The following is a 21,575-nucleotide window of genomic DNA, read 5'->3' as shown; positions in this document are numbered from 1 at the left end:
GAAAACCACCTCCTTTTCCCAATACAACGTATTCCTTATCATGGGAGCAATATAATATGCAGTCTTGGCAATACCTGAAATCTTCTTCCTCTGCATGTTGAAAGTTTATTTTTCACTTGGTTAAAATATAATAAATTTAGTTTAATCCTTTATCCAAGTGTGAGCAAACAAAGTTTGCACCTGAAAGTATCTTCAGGACTGGGGTAAGGTGGCGCAACACCAGGGCGACTCCTTGCAAAGGTGGAGCAAGTTACTATCACTCCTATCTCAGTATCTCCCACAATGCAAAACACATCTCCTTGCGGATATGTCTAATGTTATGCATTAAGGGAAGGGCCACTACCCAGACTAGGTTCAACCTTTATTGAGGTCTCTTCAGTAGGAGCCAGGCCCAAGTGAAGATGTTTTGCATTGTGGGAGATACTGAGATAGGAGTGATAGTATCTTGCTCCACCTTTGCAAGGAGTCGCCCTGGTGTTGCACCACCTTACCCCAGTCCTGAAGATACTTTCAGGCGCAAACTTTGTTTGCTCACACTTGGATAAAGGATTAAACTAAATTTATTATATTCTAACCAAGTGAAAAATAAACTTTCAACATCTTTCTCTAAATCCAGAGTAATTTATTAAAAAGGTGGCACACCATTTGGCAACTCCTATAGGTAGAGATGACCTTGCTAATGCATCTGGCTGGTATCTCCACTTGGGCCTGGCTCCCACTGAAGAGACCTCAATAAAGGTCGAAACTAGTCTGGGTAGTGGCCCTTCCCTTAATGCATAACATTAGACATATCTGCAAGGAGATGTGTTTTGCATTGTGGGAGATACTGAGATAGGATTGATAGTATCTTGCTCCACCTTTGCAAGCAGTCCACTGGTGTTGCACCACCTTATCCCAGTCCTGAAGATACTTTCAGGTGCAAACTTTGTTTGCTTACACTTGGATAAAGGATTAAACTAAATTTATTATCTTCCTCTGCATATTTATTCTGCTTCTAATAAACATGCAGAGGAAGAGGATCCGCATGTTATAACTGATGTGACTTTTGTTAGTACAATCCCAACCAGCTTGTCACTGAGTGGGGGGGTGTAGTTTTGACTGTAGCAGCATGTGTTCATGGGCCTTGCCTGTTTTAAGAAAAAAAAAAGAAAAAAAAAGGGGGGGGGGCCCTCTACTGCCATATGAGACCGGCTAACTCATCTTTAGTCAAAAGAGACCAGATAAAGGTTCCTCACATCATGAATGAGAATCAAACCCAAGTCTTTCTGACCAAAGAGCTTCGTCTATACCAACTGAGCTATGAAGGCTCTTTACAATACTGGAAATGAGTCCTCTAAAATCCTCCAATCTTGAATCCCATCCACTTCATGTAGCAACATTTCGATCTTATATCACTGCAGTTCTTATATCTAGTACAAAGCCTTATTGCTATACATTCCTTATATCAAGTACATGGCCATTATATCTCTGTATTATGAAGTGCAATACCTTGCACTTACTAATTATTAAAACTGCAATTCCACTCATTTGACCAAGCTAGAAGTCTATTCGCCTCTTCCTGAATGGAATTAAAATTAGCAACGCTCCTTATAATTCAACCCAAACTTTGCACCATTAGCAAACAACTAACGATCTCCAGTCCATCCACATGAAATATTATCAAATAAGTTAAAATGCAGTGACCAACAGCAGAATTTCTACATTACACTGGTTATCTTCCTTTTTTGAGACACTGATTTATCACACACAACTTGCTGGTGTTGTTCAGAGAGCAACTTTCCAATCCACCTAACCAATCAATTATCCATTCACATCTTATCTGGCAATTTATCAAATTCCTTTGCAAAGTTCCAGAATATCACTGTATATTAATTTCTTTCTTTTATCAAACACATTTGTCACATTATCATAAAAATGACAGCAGACACAAAAGTTCTCTTTACAAACCCATGCTGACCACCATAAAGAATCTTATGTTCATCAACCCAATCCAGTGATTTACTCCTAATCAACTTCTCCAAAAACCAGCTAATATACAGACTGCTCTATGAATGGAAACTTCTGTCCTTCAACCAGATTATTATATACTTCGATCTACTTGGTATTTAAAGGTTCATTACAGAAGTTCCACACTAACCATTACCCACATAATATCACATTTCTCTTTGAACTAATGCACTAAGGTGTGCTGTTCACTAACAAAACACTGATAGCAAAAAAATCTGGTCCTCAAGCCTTGCTAAAAACAAGCTCTTATACCAATTTCAATACATGTTCATTTATTATACACGTATTCACAAGAATATAACAATTTTAGTATTTTATTACTGCAAATATTTTGACAAGAAACTAATAGGTCATCATCATCAGTATCAGCATAAACACAAGGTGAAGCTAGAACAAAGAATGTTAATCCTTTCCAGAGCTGAGCCACATACCGGATGTCACCTAGTAGGTTATTACAATAAAATAAGATAACAATAAAGCCCAAATTTAAAATTAACTGATTTGAAATAAAATTAAATTTTAATTAGATAATGAAATGACACCACATTACATTAAATTTTAAAAAAAATAATTAGAGGGGGAATGTACTATTGCTTGCCATTTATGAGGGTGAATCTTGGCAATAGAGATTTAAATTTGAACAGTGTAAGCCACAGCATTCTCTTTAAATAGCCACCTCAAAAACCTGCACCGGGCCATATGATAATGTGGTCAGTGTCTGTTCCATGGAGCAAGGCCAAATTATTCAGATTTATTGTTGTTAATAATTCAAATTAAATAGATATTGAATCCAACATTATTTCATAGCCGAATATAGAAACTACAAGAGTTTCATGCCGAATATAGCCTATAAAAGTTTCGATGGATACAAGCGTATGGCAACCTTTCATGACGAGCAACTCATAGTAAAGGTGGAGCAAGCTCCGATCACTGTCCTTAGTATTTTCCAATAATGTAAAACACATCTCCTAGGAGATGTATGATGCTATACATTATGGGGGGGGGGGTCACTACCTAGACCAGTTTCGACCTTTTTTGAGGTCTCATCAGTGGGAGCTAGACCAAGAATACTTAGAATGAAGTGATAAAGAACTTGTACTTTACGATACGAGTTGCTAAAAAAAAAGGGTGTCACATTACAAAAGACACCAAAAATTACTGAAAAAGAGAGAGAGAGAGAGATGTTGGTTTCAATATCCACTTAATTTGAATAATTTTGCATTGCCGAAGTGAAGCCTTTTCATTCAAAGATCATACAAAATCATTCAGGGCTTAACATAATAACAAAAAAAAAAAAATGAAAGGAAAGGCTTGCACTTGGCAAAACACACAGGAATCACTATGTAAAAGCAGCAGCATACACTATTTCCACTGTCTCAGTATGAGCTAGAAACCTATAGTATGTTGAAAAAGAAACTGAAGAAAGAAGAAGAAACATTGTGGGCTAATGTTTTTTTTTTTTTTTGCTTGTTTGTTTTTGTAATTTTTTAAATATATTTTTGTTTTATTTTTTACATAGTTGGAAACCCCATTCTAGAGACCAAACATGGACCTTTCTTAAGCAGGCAGTAGTCTAACAGCAGGCAATGAAATTCATCTCCCACCTAAAGACAATCACAACCATCCATGCCCATGGTGGGAATTCAACCCACAGCCATTCAGCAAACCAGGCAATAAGAGTAATAATGAATAATAACCCAGTGCATTAATAAAAGATATTCTTCTTATAAGTATTATTTCTGGGAAAATTCCAATGTTACTATTAAGTAACTATTATTTTTATGGCTATATAGTCTACTTTCGTTTAAGAGTGCCCCCTTTATTCACAATGTGATTGGCTTTTTACTCAAAGCTTAGGGCATTACTGATGTGTTATAAAACCCGATATATGTTGGCTGTATCCTTATCCTGGCGATATGCATTCATCTGCTGTTAAGCTGTTAAAGGAAGAGGGTTTGGGAAAAGTAGGGGTAAAGCAATGTGCGAGAATTATTTTGAAAAAAACTGGGTTTTTTTATATGTACATTTTATTATTATTATTAAGGGTGAGCAGAGAGTGCTTTGGGAAAGGGGGGGGGGGGTGAGAGAACAATCTGAATTAGAAACTATTTTTTAGGAGAAGAGGAAGGATCGATGGGAAAAAAGTCAGGGGCGGGAGTAATGGAGCGTGAGCTGTTTCAACAGTGCATTGTCTTCGGAACTCGTGGGGGAAGTGGAGGATATGTCATGTCGGCTTGGTGTTTCTGTCTTTGGTGTGCTTGAGTTATTATCTATTGGTCAGAGCCGTGACATAATTTTTATGTTATGGAGCTTCCAACTCTTGGAGATTATGTATTCTTCTTAATTATAAAAAGAATAAAATGAATGATTTAGCACTGTGCAAATTGCGCTGCAAGTTGAGTACATACCTGGTGACTTGGCATTAAGTGCAAAGGTCTGCTGTGCCATAGTGCAATTCGAAGAACGACAGCACCTTGTGCCCTTCAATTGGAAAAAGCCTAAGTTCGATTCTCGTTGTGATGGGAGGAATCTTTATATGGATTTTTTCAATTGAAGGTGAGTTAGTCGATCTCATACGGAGGTAGCAGGATTTTTTTCTACTGGAAACTTGGGTTTTTTTATCCTGCATACAGACAAATTGGTCCTTCAGAACACATGCAATTTACAGACAAAAAATACTAGTGGTGGTGGTGGGCAATAGATAACGTTGATACAGATGATGGTGGTAATAGATATTCAGTGTAGTTGTTGGAGACAGCGAGTTGCAGAGTAGGTGTCCTCCCTTGATGAGTCTTTGGACTCCTTGGGGTTGTCACGAAATAATAAAAATAATAATAATAAATAATAAAGTATTATTATTACATCAATTGTAAGGGAATTTTTGTTTCTAAAGCAGAGATCAGCAACCATTTCTACCTACAGGTCACATTGGTCACAAATTTAAGGATACAGCAAACAAATGTTCTAAATTAGATGGGACAATTATAAATTTCAACATTTGTCCAACAGCAGTCACTATTTTCACATAGCAATCCACTCATTACACATTTCCAATATTTATTTTATGATTCAAATAATGATGATTTGTATCATTTTAATATGCTCACTGCTTAACAGCAAAAATCCAAATATAATCCTAGTGGAAATCAGTTTAATTAGCAGTGAAAAATATAAAATCTGCTTAGTATATTTTTTTTTTAAAATTCAGTCTTTGTTAAAGATAAAAATTTTAGCTAGGTTTGAAAGTTCTTGTTCAAAGACATCCAAAATCACTTTGAGTTTTAAAAAAAATTTCCAGTTTTACAATAAAATTTGTAAAACTGATGAAAACAGAGAAGAGCAGAATAAAACCCCAGAAATAAACTTTTTCTTGTTGTTGTTAAAGTTTAGATTTTTGCTTGAAGAGTGGGGAATGAGTAGAATAGATTACCAGTCAGTTGTGTGTACTTTGTCAGTGAATGATTTCAAGGCAAAATATGACAGGTATTGATAATTAATGTTATGTAATGGACCTCCCTCGATGAATCTACGGACTCTACAGAGGTGTCCCATATGTAATAATAAGTCTGACATTCATAAATCTCACAAAAATGTAGGTGTATATTCAATAACATGAAAAATGAACAGAATTATAGCACCTCTACAGCACAGTCAAAAGGATGGCGTGATATATATATTCCATCATGAGATGAGGAATGTTTATAACAGTTTGAGCAGATGAGTTAGTCCCTCTCATATAAAGAGGCACAGTTTTCCCTCCTGAAAACTCAGGTTCCCCACCCACAAACAAACACAAAAGTGGGCTGACAAATCAGTCTCAATTAACTGACAAAACTACATTTCATGGAGTGGAGTGATGAGTCCTCACACATCATGGAAATGTCAAGTAACAATAATACTGTAGTAGCAGTATTATTATAAACAATTCCCACAGAGTCCACAAGTTTATTTTTTGCAAATTATGCAAAAATCCAGATTTATTATTATCACCCTCCCCAGTCTAAAGACTTACTGCAATGAAAACAAATTCATTCCTCTGAAAAATAAGATGTTTAAGTTTATGCTTACAATATATGATGGTAGCATTTGGTGCATCTTTAAATGCTAAAATATGATTCAATGGAATATTATTTGCAAAATAAATAATGTATGCTAAAAAAAAAAGCAATGGGGAAGAAGCAAGCGAGGGGAACACAATGTAGAATGAAAGAAGGGTAGGTACTCATTCTACAGGAAATAAATCTGTTGCTAGCCTGGTTGACCAAGTGGTTAGACTATCTGCTCTCTAACCAACAGGCTGCAGGTTAGAATCCTGGTGTGGGTATGGATGTTTGTGGACGTCTTTACGTGGGAGATAAATTTCAATGCCTAGTGTAAGTACTCTGCTTATTGAAAGCCTGAAGTGGCTTGAAAAAGTTCCATGTTTGCTCTAGAGCAGGGTTTCTAGACTACATAAAAAATTAATAAAAAATGCAAAAAAAAAAAAAAAAAATATATATATATATATATATATATATATACTGTCCTATTACAGATCCCAGACCCTAGTCTGGCAACGTTCCAAGAAGAGTCAATTCATGTTGAAGGGGACAAAGGAATAAGACAATGTAAGAATTCATTACTAACAAGCAAAATCATGTGCTTTATACGTAAGTTTCCAACTGTCGTACAAGCAAAATAGTTACCACTTTAAAAACTAGAATTTTCATAAAAGGAAAGCTAATTTTCTGACGTATAATAATAAACACTCATCCCACGAAATGCATTGATTACCCTATTATCGGAATGAATTCACCTCAAGTCCTCAAGCATATGCTGCTTGAGGTAAGTGTCTCACAACAGCTCAATAAATTCAGTTTCCTTCTTATGAGATTTCAACAATATGTAATAAAAACTATTAATGTTTATAGGTTACTAATAAAACTCTAAAAGTACTTTGTAAAATAGTTATTCCAGGTGACACCTTCTAAAACAAACAAAAAGACTGAATTGGCATCGGATTCATTTTTTTTTTTTTTTTTTTTTTTTTTTTTTTTTAATATTAACCACAGGAAAGGTTGCAAAACCTATTACACATCAGTGTTATAGGTTTTTACAGTGTGGGCAAGTGATCAAGAAGAAAGAGAGAACCTGTTCATATGTTTTTAAAAAAAAAAAAAAAACGGATGTTGTAGAAATAAGGGGAAAACATCCAAAGCAAAGAACAAACGAAAGAGGATAACAATATCTTAATATGTATTAAGATGCTGGTTCAATATCCGTGTGTTAAGGCTTAAGTGCTGAGAGAAATTCCCAGTGAAACAGCACTGGGAAAGAATTAAAAATAATATTTAATATTATGACCTTTTTTCTTGACCACTAGTGTTAATAAATTAAAGACTTAATTCGGTATGTTAGTCAAGTAAATAATTGTTTAATATCTGACATGTTTCACTGACAAATATCTGTCAGCATTTTCAGGGATACACTGGTAAACAATGGAAAGTAATACAAACAAGGAAACTAACCGACAATTCTAAAAATGATATAAAGTTATCACTGTGCATGATACAATAAATTTAGTTTAATCCTTTATCCAAGTTTGTGCAAACAAAGTTTGCACCTGAAAGTATCTTCAGGACTGGGGTAAAGTGGTACAACACCGGACAACTCCTTGCAAAGGTGGTGCAAGCTACCAAGACTCCGATCTCAGTATCTCCCATAATGCAAAACACATCTCCTTGCGGATATGTATAATGTTATGCATTAAGGGAAGGGCCACTACCCAGACTAGTTGACCTTTATTGAGGTCTCTTCAGTGGGAGCCAGGCCCAAGTGAAGATACCAAGGCAGAAGCATTAGCAACGTCATCTCCTCCCATAGGAGCTGCCAAACGGTGTGCCACCTTTTTATTAAAATTACTCTAGATTTAGAGAAAGATGTTGAAAGTTTATTTTTCACTTGGTCAGACTATAATAAATTTAGTTTAATCCTTTATCCAAGTGTGTGCAAACAAAGTTTGCGCCTGAAAGTATCTTCAGGACTGGGGTAAAGTGGTACAACACCGGGCGACTCCTTGCAAAGGTGGAGCAAGCTACCAACACTCCTATCTCAGTATTTCCCATAATGCAAAACACATCTCCTTGCAGATATGTATAATGTTATGCATTAAGGGAATCCTTTAATTAAGGGAATCCCTTAATTAAGAAAATGATCTAATTAGAATTTTCCATATATCTGGTAGGATTAGGCCTTGATTCTTCTTTAAGTTACCTGTTGAACGGGTGACTGTAGCAGCTTCTTTGAATGTTCTGGAATGGTAGTTCTCTTCTATGTAGAGCATATGACTCATATCCCATTCAATATTATGGTTGGTAGAGGCGAAGTGGGAAGAAAGGCCTGATATATCTTGTCTGTTATTCCTTACATAGCCTATGTGTTCTTTCTTTCTTGTTTCAAAATTTCTAGATGTCTGTCCGATGTAATTGATGCCGTACGGACAGGGTATGCTGTAAACTCTAGAGTATTTGTAGAAAGGATGGCTATCTTTCGGGGATCTTATAAACTTTTGAATGGTCTGAATAGGTTTGAAGGTTACTCTGATATTATATGGTTTTAGAAGAAAAGCTAATTTTTTGGATATGGTATTAACAAATGGAATTGTTATAGAGCTGATGTATTGGGTTTCATCTCGTTGTCTTTGTGGTATGTCATTAAAGAGAATCTTGTTGATGAGTCTTGTAGGGTACCCATTTAGGGATAGATCTCTGGATATTTTCATTAATTCTTCTTGTATGTCGCCAGGGTCTGTGGTACACTGTATAGCTCTTTTTTTAAGCATATGGATAATGCTGAGTTTCTGGGATATGTGGTGAGATGCCTCAAAATGGAGGTAGCATCCAGTGTTGGTAGGTTTTCTATATACCGACAGGTTGATGCTATTGTCAGTTTGTTTCTTAATAAGGATGTCTAGGAATGGAAGTTTATTATCTTTTTCTAGTTCCAATGTGAACTTGATAGTGTTGTGGAAGCAATTGATTTTGTTTAAATAATCCATTAGTTCTTCCTTTTTGTGATTCCAAATGATGAAGATGTCATCAACATACCTAAACCATGTGGTTGATTTAGGGGTAATTTGGGATAAAATTTGAGTTTCCAAATTTTCCAAGAATAGGTTGGCACAAGAAGGAGAGAGAGGGCTACCCATCGCTAATCCAGTAAGTTGTTTGTAGTAGGTTTTTTTGCCATGTAAAATAATTCGAAGTTAAACAATGCTTGAACAACTTGGTGATGTTTGGTGGGAACAAGTTTTCTAAGATGTGGATGACTTCTGAAACTGGAATGTTTGTGAACAGAGATGTGACATCTAGGCTAGCCATAATATTATCTTCAGAGATAAGGAGGGTGTTTTTTTAAGTTTTTCAAGAAATGTTGAGAGTTCTTGATATGACAATCCGTGTTGTGAATGTGTTCTTGTAACATTTTGAATAGATATTTTGATAGTTTGTAAGTAGGGGAATGGATACCATCTACTATTGGACGTAGTGGTGTACCTTCTTTATGGATTTTGGGAACACCATATAGTCTTGGAGTTAACGGATGCATAGATTTTAGTTTTTTGATCAAGTCCACAGGCCAGTTGGTCATATCACATAATAGTTCATTGGTATCAAGATGGTTTTTGTGAGTAGGATCTGTGTTATGAACATCATAGACATTCCTTAGTATTTAAGATGACAGTGTTGTTGCCCTTGTCTGCTCTCAGTATAATGATTTCTTTGTTGTTCTTTAATTTGAGTAGTACTTTTTTGAGTAGAACACTTCGCTTCTACATACATAGAAGAGAACTACCATTCCAGAACATTCAAAGAAGCTGCTACAGTCACCCATTCAACAGGTAACTTAAATAAGAATCAAGGCCTAATGCTACCAGATATATGGAAAACTCTAATTAGATCATTTAACCAAAAAGAAATGAACTTTAATGAAAATTACAATAAATATCTCAACAAATAAAACATTGTACTTGCGACACGCGTATTGTATCACGCACAGTGATAACTTTATATAATTTTTAGAATTGTTGGTTAGTTTCAGTTTTTGTTACTTTCCATTGCTTACCAGTGTATCCCTGAAAATGCTGACAGATATTAGTCAGTGACACATGTCGGGTTTCATGTTAGTCAAGTAAACAATTATTTACTTGACTAACATACTGAATTAAGTCTTTAATTTATTAATATTTAATATTATTTTATGATATTAAATATAATATTAATTAAAAGTAAAATTTAATTAAATATAAGATAATGTATTAAATATAATAATATATTTAATATTAATGAGACTGTTGTTAGTACCCTAAGTCTTGGCTAAAATTTCACCATTGCACCTAGAGAAGTACTGGCACTAGACCTTATATTCAACTTCAAGTGCAGCATCCATAACTTATCTCTAGAGATAACAACATTACGCTTGTGCCCTGATGTTATTAGCCTGTCCTTGCCAGTTTCCTTTCTAGATCTTTGCCTCCTAAAAGAAATCTATCATCCTGCCAGCTGAATGCCTTCAGGAAACTACATAAAGATAACAGCATCATCACCAGAGCAGATAAGGGAGTGCTACTGTTATCCTTAATGCCAGTGAATATAACAAGAAAATAACAGTTATGCCACAGTTAATGATTTTGTGTTATGTAAATATTTTGTCTTATGTATCATAAGACATCAGTACAATTATTGAACGACAATAGGAACTGAATTCAAAAAGACAGTAAAGCACATGCTTAAATTGGAATCACTCTAGGCATACAGTCATGTGATCATGGATTAAACCAAATGGGCAACACACAGTGGTGTAGCTAGAGCTTTTGCTGCCCAGGGCAGTCCCTGAGTTTGTCGCCTCTCTCAATACACACGAAAAATACTACAAAAAGTCAAAACGACATATATGGAAATAAATTAAAACACTATGTTTCTTTTTGAAGTAAAACTTTAATTTCAACATTTTAAAATGTTATTTTTCTTGCTTTTCTGTTAGCAAAATTGTCGATGACATTGGCGAAGTCTATTTCATAATAATGTAGGTAATTCTTAATCAATTTTATTTAGAAAAATTCCTCTCACAACTAGCAACACTTACACCAATTGTGAGGAAAATTTGCAGTAGTATTACAATATTTGGATATGAGTTCTCGAGACTGTATTTTAGAATTAACTGCAAAAGTTCAAAAAAGGTTCAAAGTGCTGCCCGGGGCAGACTGCCCCCCTCTGCCCCTCCCTAGCCACGCCTCTGACAACAAAAGAAAATGGATATCATTCTCAGAGACTGCTCCACTTAGAGACCTTTAGATTATGATCCCACTAAATTTCAGATCAAGAAATTAAAAAGTCTACAGAAAAAAATTTCTTCCTGGCATCAAAAAATCCTTACACCCCCTTAACTGCTGCTCCCCCACTCCCAGAATATTTATCCATATCTATAAATTATCCATACAGTTAACAAAATTGCTTGCCCCTCTTATTGGTCATACGATGTGGTATGACCAGTATTCTTCCCATTTTAAGTTGTATTGAAAATTTAATTGTTAATAATACTGATATTCAAGTGATTTTTGACATCACCTCACCTCCTTCCAGATATTTCACTTGGAGGAACAAAATTCATAAACAGATGGAAGGTACCTCTATGGGTTCTCCCCTCTCACCCCCTTGCCAATTTTTTTCATGAAAGATTTTGAAAAGAAAAGCTCTTGACTCAGCCCCTCTCAAACCTTCTATCTGGTTAAGATATGTAGATATGTTTTCTATTTGATCTCAGTCTCGACACATTAGACTCTTTCCTCTGTCACTTAGTCTTCACCCTAGAATCTAATTTACTATGGAAAAGGAAACTAATAATGGTCTAACCTTTTTAGACACCTCAGTCACATGCCTACCGAATGGTAACCTGTCCTTTTCAGTATATAGGAAACCCACTCAGAAAGGCAGATATATTCACAAACTTTCCCATCACCCCCCCCCTTCTCAATAATATAGTATCATTGAAACACTAACCAATAGAGCCTATAACCTTTGTTCCAGTGAGGACACTTGCAGCTGAACTCAATCATATGCACCACACTTCTTTATCTAATGGCTACAGTTCCCCACAGTATAAAAAAAATAATAATAATCAATCCTTCCCCAATCCATGACCTTCTCTTCAGAAAGATTTGTGATGCTATCATCATTACAATCTTTACACAGCTTCCAAGCCCCACTTAAAACTACCTATCCTTATCTGCTCCACTAAAGACAAACTCCCTCCTCTCTCTCAGTTCTTGATGTATATAGTTCCTTGTTCCTGTGAGGAACTATATACATCATACCTTGTTCCTTAACCTACTATGGACAGACAGGAAGATCAGCTACCAACTGCAAGGATTATGTGACCAAATGTATACAGCATTTACCAGTCCTATAGCATTGGTATGTGTACAGCAAAATGTACAGCATGTGAAATATTTTATTCACCTTAACAGAAAGAGTAAACTACGAACATACATTAGTTATTTATTCTGAGGAACTTTTTCATGTAAAATTATTTTTTGATTATATGCCAAACTTTTAAAGTTCGACAAAATTATCATCGTCAATCAATGTAATCTAAATTTATGTAATACCAACATTTTATGTTTTGTTTTTACTACTATAATTTACATAGTGTATGTTTAATACATGTAATTTGTATTCTGTTTTGTAAAACTATTACCTATTTTTACTGTACAATTCACAACCATCTGTAACAAATTGTAACTGGGGTAATGCACATAATAAACATTATTATTATTATCATAAAACAAAGTTTAGATATGATATCTGTTGCTTTTAAATTTCATTCATAAAATAAACAATTACACACAACAGCAAAAGCTGCATTTTCCCTTTATTTAATAATAAAGATAATTTAAGTTATTGTTAGTTTGAGGTCTTTCAGTACTTCACTCATGTCGATACAAAATCAATTGTGGAGCAAAGAAAACCACGAAACGATATTAACCATGGTTATAGTAATGGTAATTTAAAGAATGATTTGGTTGTATGTTTCAAAATCAAAGTTTTACCTGTAGATATAGTATTACAATTGTTGTTTTTGATATCATAGATCCCAGGTATTTGCAGAAGTGATACTTTGCTATATCTTTTTTTATATGTTTAAAAATTGGAAAGTTTATAATTATTTTAAAATATTTAATTATTTTTTAATAATCAGGTTTAAACCATGTCAGTAAAAAGAAAACGAAGGGATTGCAAACTGACAGATAATTTGAAAAAAAGAGTATCCATTTATTAAGGAGTATGAACAGGAGGAATATGTTTCATGTACAATCTGTTTGGGAAAATTTTCTGTGACCTCTGGAGGAAAGTGCGATATCACAAGGCATTTAGCTTCTGATAAGCATAAGAAAGCTCTACAGGCAGCTTCTTCATCTGTAAAGATGATCAATTTTCTCTGTCAAACTGAATTTGGGATGAAAGACAGAGAATTAGTGATTGCAGAGGCTGTGTTTTCTTTCCATACCATATATCACAATCAAACTTTTAGATCCATGGACTGTATATCCAAACTGATCTGCAAATTATTCGACAGCAAATTCACATGTGCAAGGACAAAAGCAGAAGCTATCATCAAGAATGTATTAGCACACATGCATTGAAAGAGCTTGGTAAGGAATTACAAAATATAAACTTTATATCTATGTTTTCTGATGCATCAAACCATAAAGATGTAAAACTTTTGCCTACTATCATTCATTATTTTGATTCAAAAAGTGGTGTGAAGAATAAGATTACTGATTTTGTGTCCCTACCTAGGGAAACTGCAAACCTTATCAGCAATTCTATCTTAACTGTTCTTGAAAAAAATGATTTATCTAAGAAGGTTGTTGCATATTGTGCTGATAATGCAAATACCAATTTTGGTTGTGTAGCTAGAAAGGGTATTAACAATGTCTTTGCTATATGAACAGAAGTTTAGAGCAAAATATTATTGGAGTAGGTTGTGCAGTTCACAATGCCATTCAAACTGCTGCTGATTTTTTACCACTAGACATAGAGTCTATTGTAACAAAAATTTATAGCCATTTTTACATTTACACTGCCAGAGTAGACTCTTTGAAAGAACTCTGTGAAGAAGTTGAATATCACAAAATACTAGGCTACAGTAAAACTAGATGGATAGCTTTAATGCCTGTGACTGAGAGGATTCTGAAATTATATAGTCCATTGAAGTCATATTTCTTATACCTTGATAAGTGTCCAAGAATAATTGAGCTCTTTTTCAATGATAATACCTCTCAGTTGTGGTTAACATTTCTTCATAGTCAGGCATCAGTATTTGAGGCAGTAGTCAGAAACATTGAAGGAAATGATTGTACAATATCGGAAGTCTCAGAGGAACTTGATATGCTAAAAGCAAAATACAGAGAATGTCTCGAATCAAACTATGTTCCTATTGGCATAAGAAGAGATTTAAGAATTTGAAAATGAGGGAAGCATAAAAAAAAAATTATTTATTTCTGATTTTAAACTTTTTACAGTAACTGTTTGGAATATTTGGACATGTGGTCATCCCAGTTCCTAGAAATTAAGACATTTAAATGGGACCTTAAAAGTAGGATATCATGGCATGATTTTGAGGCATCGTTGAAGTATATAGATTCTAATTTTGGAAAAAATCATGGAATATATGAAAATAACCTTTTTGATGAGGTTTCTTGTTTAAAGAAGTATATAATTGATTCAAAAATTGAAGAATGGAAGGAGAAAAAAACTCCTACAGGAGATAAATGGGTTGAGATATTTGCATTTTTTGAGAAACAAAAAGTGCCTTATGGTAATATAAAAAAAACAGTGGAATTTGCCTTTTGCTTACCTGAGACAAATGCTGTTACAGAAAGAGTATTTTCAGTTGTGAATAAATTATGGACTGCAGAGAAAACACAATTAAAACTTGAGACAATAAAGGCAAAACATTTTTATTGGGAAATATAATATGGTTGATTCCTGTGAAGATTTTATGAGCGAAATATCAGAGGATGATGAATTATTGAAAAGAATTCATTCTTCCGAAAAATATGTTTAAATTGTTCATTTGGAGAGTTTTAATAGATATTCATTGTATAAGATAAATAAGTTTTGTGTGATATTTACTTTTGCATATATTATTAAGAATTTAAATAAAAGTTGATTTTAATAAATATCTATTCATTGTATAAATAAAATAAGTTTTTTTGAGATATTTACTTTTGCATCCATTATTGAGAATTTAAATAAAAATTTCTTGATAGTTTAGCAGTAACAATATTATTAATTAGTAATAATAACAAGAATAAAAGCAGAATTGAAAAGTTATGATTATGTTTCTGTTGGGATAAGAAGAAATACAGCAATTTTAGAATATATGCCTGGAGGGAAGGCAAATCTGAAAAGCAGGAAACAAAAGTTATGCAACAAGTGGAACGTGTCCAGCATTGGTCCTTGGATAATCTGGTCACTATATGCAAGGAGGAACTAAAGACAAACTCCCTCCTCTCTCAGTTCCTGATGTATATAGTTCCTTGTTCCTGTGAGGAACTATATACATCATACCTTGTTCCTTGACCTACAATGGACAGACAGGAAGATCAGCTACCAACTGCAAGGAGGAACACCAAAAATACATCTGCAGTCATGACTATGGTTAATTGGGCCTTGCAAACCAAGCTTTGGATACAGTTCAACTGGAAAAAGGCCACCATGCTCCACTGCAGAAAAATTTATTAGAGAAAGACTGTTTTTAGAATTTGCTGCTGCTCTTAAAAATCAGCTTAATTTGAATATATATAATTGCATAAAACTTCCCAAAGTATGGGAAACATTAATGCTTCAAGATTCCAGTTTACATCCAAGGTTGCCAACAGATGTCCATAAAAGTTGCCTCACCTAGTGAGGCAACTTTTGACTTATGACTCTATTCTTTCATTCACATATTTCAATTAGTTTTGTGTTACCTTTATGTGTGTTATAATCTCATATTGTACTCCCTGACAATGTCTCTGTAAATGAGATGAAATATTGGAAGAATTCAATATTATTTTTAATCCTTTCCCAGTGCTATTTCACTCCATTAAACTTCTAACATGAATGTTGGTCCAGTATTTTTGGAGCTGAATGATAAACAAATGATGTCCATTAGCACTTGTGGCCTTGCAAGAAAGCAGAATTAAAATTGGCCAAATCAGACCAAAGCACTAGAATTTTTTTTTTTTATTAATGAATTAGCATATTCAAGTACTAACTATTTTTTCTATCCTAAATTAAATCATGCATTAGGGTTAATTGACCACTAGAGCACTCATTAAAAAAAAAAAAAAAAAGGGAACGATGCAAATGCGAAAAATACGAGTATCTGATCTTTGAATATTTGGATACGGTTTTATCCACATGAAGAAGTATCTATGGTAGTTCCTACATAGATATGTACTCTACTTGTCTTGATAAAATTTTACTGATTAATGAAATAATTTTAATAAAATATTTAATTACTACAATCAAAATACTATAGTACTAATTAATGAAACCAATTATTTATTTAAATATTGAAAGTATCTTTAAAACGGTGTTTTTCAAACTTTTCTGATCATGATTCACCACAGGAAATATATTTTACATCACAATTCAAATTTTGTTTTATCATAATATATATAAAAACATAACAGAAGGTTAATATGATATATGAATTTATTAATAATTAGATACGGTGGTTGCAGGGAGGACAATGCCAAAAACAGTAATAAAAATTTGGAATTTTCGTCGATGTCATATTTCATGCAAGTTCTATCAGAGAACAAAAGAGTCATGGTGAGAGAGCTTGTAGAATGATTCAGAAACGTTTCTACCAATTGACTGCAATGCTACATTTAATAAGGCAGCTTTTATGAGTCCTTCCAATTAATCAACAAATTCATTTTTGATATTCAATATAAGCTGGTGTGTGACCTACTAATGAATCATGACCAACATTTTGAAAAGAACCGCTTAAAATATCCTGAACTATAATAGTAATTATTATAATTAACTCCATTATTTAATTATTTAAAGTACCCTTAGTAGGTTACATAGAGTGCTTTTATTAAACCAATAACCTTACTATATATTCTTATGTAAATCAATTATAACTTTATCTAAATAATGAATCATTAAAACAAGATCCCCAAAACATGTTTCATGTCCAGAAATGCCATATTTCTATGCCATATCAATGCAATACTGCTTGGGCAGCCCTAAAATCACATTACTCTTAGGAAAGAAAGCAAAATGCACCATATATTCTATAAATACAACTGGTAGCTGTCTTCAGCTTGTCATACAAAATCAAGTCAAAAATGAAGACTACAGAATTAACATTTCTATGTGCAATAACCAAATAAAAAAATAAAATAAAAAAGCATAATCATTCCATAGGAGGATGATATTAATAACAATAGCAGAGCAATACATTAATAAGCATTGTCTGGGTTGGATAGGATATTACATCTAACAAAAAATCACATCTTGTTTTCATCCATATTTTTTATAGTGTAAATAAACAAAGGTTTGCATAAAGCATCTTCACAACTAATATATTTTCATTATTTTATTTTTTGGTGAGCTCCTCTTGGGGGTGTACAGGATACTATTATTCTTATTACTATTGTTTTGGGACACCACCAAGGACTCATCAGGTAGGCCATTCATCCCAACTACACTACTACAGTCAACACACAATGCCATATACTGCTTGCCACCACCACCAATATGCATTATTACTAGCTTCTTACCAATTTTCTTCCATGTTAACCTGTTATTTGTCAGATATAAGGCACTATTAACTAAATCAGTCCACCTGGATAGAATATTCTTGTCCTCTGGGTCATTTTCTTGCCATCCTGGGATCAAACACCCTGTTTTGCTAGCCTTTCCACTCTCATTCTGTTTAAGTGACAATACACCTTAAAAACTTTATTAGATTAGCTTTGTTCACACATTCTGAAGTGCAAAAAATGTCAGGTTCTTTTCTAATATTCTCATCTGTTATGCTTCCCTAATTTTTTTTCCCAGAATGCTCATCTGTGGTCACTAGTCTGATCAACTGTTTTATTTCTAACCCAACTCTCAGATCAATATGTTTAAAATGATTTGAACAGTTTTGTATACTGCTAGTTTAGCAATCTGACTACTTTCTCTCTTATTCCATATAAATTTATCCACCTGGTTTCCCACCATACCTGCTTGCATAATCTATTTTGAAATTTAATTTGTCATCACTAAAAATTCAATTTAAACAGCTTAAGTGTTTTTTATTCTATAGGTTCTTAGCTGAAAATGTAGTGGATGTTTTCTGGGTTCCTGCCCATTTTCATAGCTTACTTTTTTATTGCTTATTTTCATACCAATCTCATTACAATTCAATTTAGTTAAAGAGCCCTAACATCTTGTACTAGATTTGCACCGACCTGGTTGGCCAAGTGGTTAGCATATCTGCTCTCTGGCCTAAAGGCTGTGAGTTTGAATCCCACCGTAGGCATGGATGTTTGTGATTGTCTGTGGAAATACTAGTGGTGGTAGTTGTGGTGGGCAGTAGATGGCGTTGGTGTAGTTGTGGCAAGTGGGATGAGCTGTAGAGTTAGGCAGAGTTGTAGAGTGGGTGTCCTCCCTCAATGAGTCTTGGGACTCCCAGGGTGTCATATAATAATATTTATTTATGAGTATAATATCATCTGCATAAAGTAAAGAGTGGAATTAAATATTTCAATATCAGATTTACTTCCACATTCCTTCAAAATGTGATCTATATAGATGATGAATAACAGTGAAGATAGCAATCACTCTTGTCTTACACCTGATATACGTCAGATGATCAACCTGTACCTCCTTCAATTCTAACAGCTGACTTACAATGTGAGTATAGGCTATATGCCATATATTATTCTTCCAAATCTACAAATACAGATCCTTGTTAGTCAAAGATTGATGGACAAAAATGGTGTTCTTCTTTCCCCTTATTTGCTTTATGTTATTTCAATTACTTCCAATTTAAAATATTTCCTGCTTAGATAGACACTGCTCTCTTCTGCTGAAAAATCATTTCTGCAGCTCAGAGAAGGTAATTCATTGCAAGGAAATTTAATTCTATAGTGCTATAATTTTACCTTTGCTATTAAAACAGCCCAAGGCTACACAAATTTACAAACATAATATGCACATAACATTGAGACTTGGAACTAAAAGTTATTTATAGAGAGACTTTCTATTGCATGAGGGAAGAGAGGAAATTAATGAGAATAATTATTATTACATGAAATGTCCAAGGATTCATTGAGGGGGAAAGGGTACTACACACAATTCACTGCCTACACTACTTAATCAACCAACTACACACAACGCTATATACTACCCACCACCAATAGTATTTTTTCTCAGTAACTTACATGTCTTCTCTTGGCCAATTTGCCCCTCTGCAAAATGAAAAATTCAAATTTCCAAGAGAAAATACCCTTCTAACTTGTACAAAATGAGCTAAAACACCATCAGTTGAAAAAGGTCATAATGATTCCTGCATTATAATATACTGTAATAAACATTTTCACTTTTGAAACCTCTTTAACTGTCAGGAGCCAGGTTCCACGCAAAAGATGACCTTGGTTATGTTGAGTAGTTAATCAAAATAACAGATAAAAAGTTTACAAATCAACAAATTCTGATTCCACCATTAAAAGTAGTTTAGATAAGATGTCATTAATAGCAGATGGATGGATCTTGTTGGTGTGGCAGATACCCGATGAATGTCTCTTACCAGAGTGCATAACCCATTATGAAATTCAAAAGTGGCAGTGTTATGATATGGTCCTGTTTTTCTGGTTTGGCCTTGAACCTGTTTGTGGTGCCACATGCACTGAACTCTGAGAGGTAGATGAACATTCTGGACAATGCAGTACTTCCTACTTTGTGGAATTTCTATGGAACTGAACATTGTCTCTTTCAGCAAGACAATGCACCGTGTTATAAGGCTGCTGCTGTAACTGTGTGGTTTGTGGACACGAACATCACCATGCTTGACTGGCCTCCACAGAATCCTGATCTCAACCCTATTGAATATTTGTGGGATGAACTGGAGCATCAAGTCAGATCAAGGGATGTCCATCCTACAGCAGTCCAAGACCTCATTACATGCCTACAGGAAGAACTGTCCAAAATTCCCATTGATCACTATCATACACTTGTAGAAAGTATGCCCTGTAGGATTGCTGCAGTCAATCATAGCAAAAGGAGGTCCTACATCTTATTAAGGTGGATGCCATGGCTGTTTGTTCCTCACACTATAGTGTCCGTCAACTTCTTTTCAAGCATGGCATATGTATGTGTGTGTGTGTGTGTGTGTGTATATATATATATGGTTCCTACTTTGTGGCATTTCTATGGAACTGGACATTGTCTCTTTCAGCAAGATGACAATGCATCAGGTCATAATGCTACTGCTGTAACTGTGTGGTTTGTGGACATGAACATCACCATATATATATATATATAACAAAGACATGCATTGTGTTGGACTGATGTATTTTTAAAATAATACACCACTCTGAACAGACAGAAATTAGTGGACTGCAAGATAAAAGCTGGTATCAAGCAGAAAGCTATACAATATGCATTGATCAAAGAAGATTCAATTTCATCATCATTTAAAATCTTAAATTATTATAGCATTTTATTTCAAATCGAGCAAGTGTTCCAGACACTTGCTATGTGTAGGTTCACAATGTGTAGGTTGCATCCTGACCTAAATCCTGTTGAAAAATTATTTCCTAACCTAAATCTTCTTGAAAATGTTGAGCAATAGCAGGAATAGAAAGATGAAGAATAAATCAATGACTTTTTAGATGGCCTTGATAATAATTGTTCATGTGCTTTACAAAATTAGTTAAAATTAAATTTGCATGAGTAATGCAAACAGGAGTATATAATTAAAAACCAAAGATATGTTACTAAGGTGTAATTCATTATGCTAAATTATTTCTCACAAGTTGAATATTTTTCATAAACATGAGGAGGGGAGGAAGCAAGCAATATAAATGTTTGCACTGAGCTGTACATATGATATCAAAAGTTGTGGATCCCAGCTTGATAGCTGGGGGGGGGGGTGCAATTATTATTGAACTAAGGACACAGAGCAACTTATTATATGTCATCTGTTAATTGCGTGTATGTTTTCCAGGGTTTTTTTTTTTTTCTGTAAGAAAAAACTCTGCCAACATTAACCAGCAAACTCACACGCAAGGATGAAAACACATTCTTTTCCAACGGAGTGCACCGTTACCGACCACGCTGTAATAGATGCATCAAAAAAAGGTATAATTCTTCTTACAGTATTTAGTTATTAGGTATTTACTATATATTTTATATGTTTCATCACTGCATTAAAGATCAGGAATTTCATCTTTTTACTAATCAGTTATTTCTTGAAATTCACTTTAATATTCCAACATGGAACAAACGCTTTCCATTTGCAATAAACAAATCAAAAACATC

General features: G+C 34.1%; 1 protein-coding gene across 2 annotated transcripts in view; it reads right to left on the bottom strand.

Moving 5' to 3' along the window:
• mahj (LisH and WD40 domain-containing protein mahjong) overlaps window positions 1-21,575 on the bottom strand; it is a 490,280-nt gene that overhangs the window by 467,869 nt on the left and 836 nt on the right. The gene's annotated exons all lie outside the window — the stretch shown is intronic.

This window comes from Typopeltis vanoorti, chromosome 11, assembly GCF_054136105.1.
Source record: "Typopeltis vanoorti isolate ZY-2024b chromosome 11, IOZ_Tvanoo_1.0, whole genome shotgun sequence".
NCBI classification, from domain to species: domain Eukaryota; kingdom Metazoa; phylum Arthropoda; class Arachnida; order Uropygi; family Thelyphonidae; genus Typopeltis; species Typopeltis vanoorti.
This window is presented reverse-complemented; position numbering and strand designations above follow the sequence as displayed.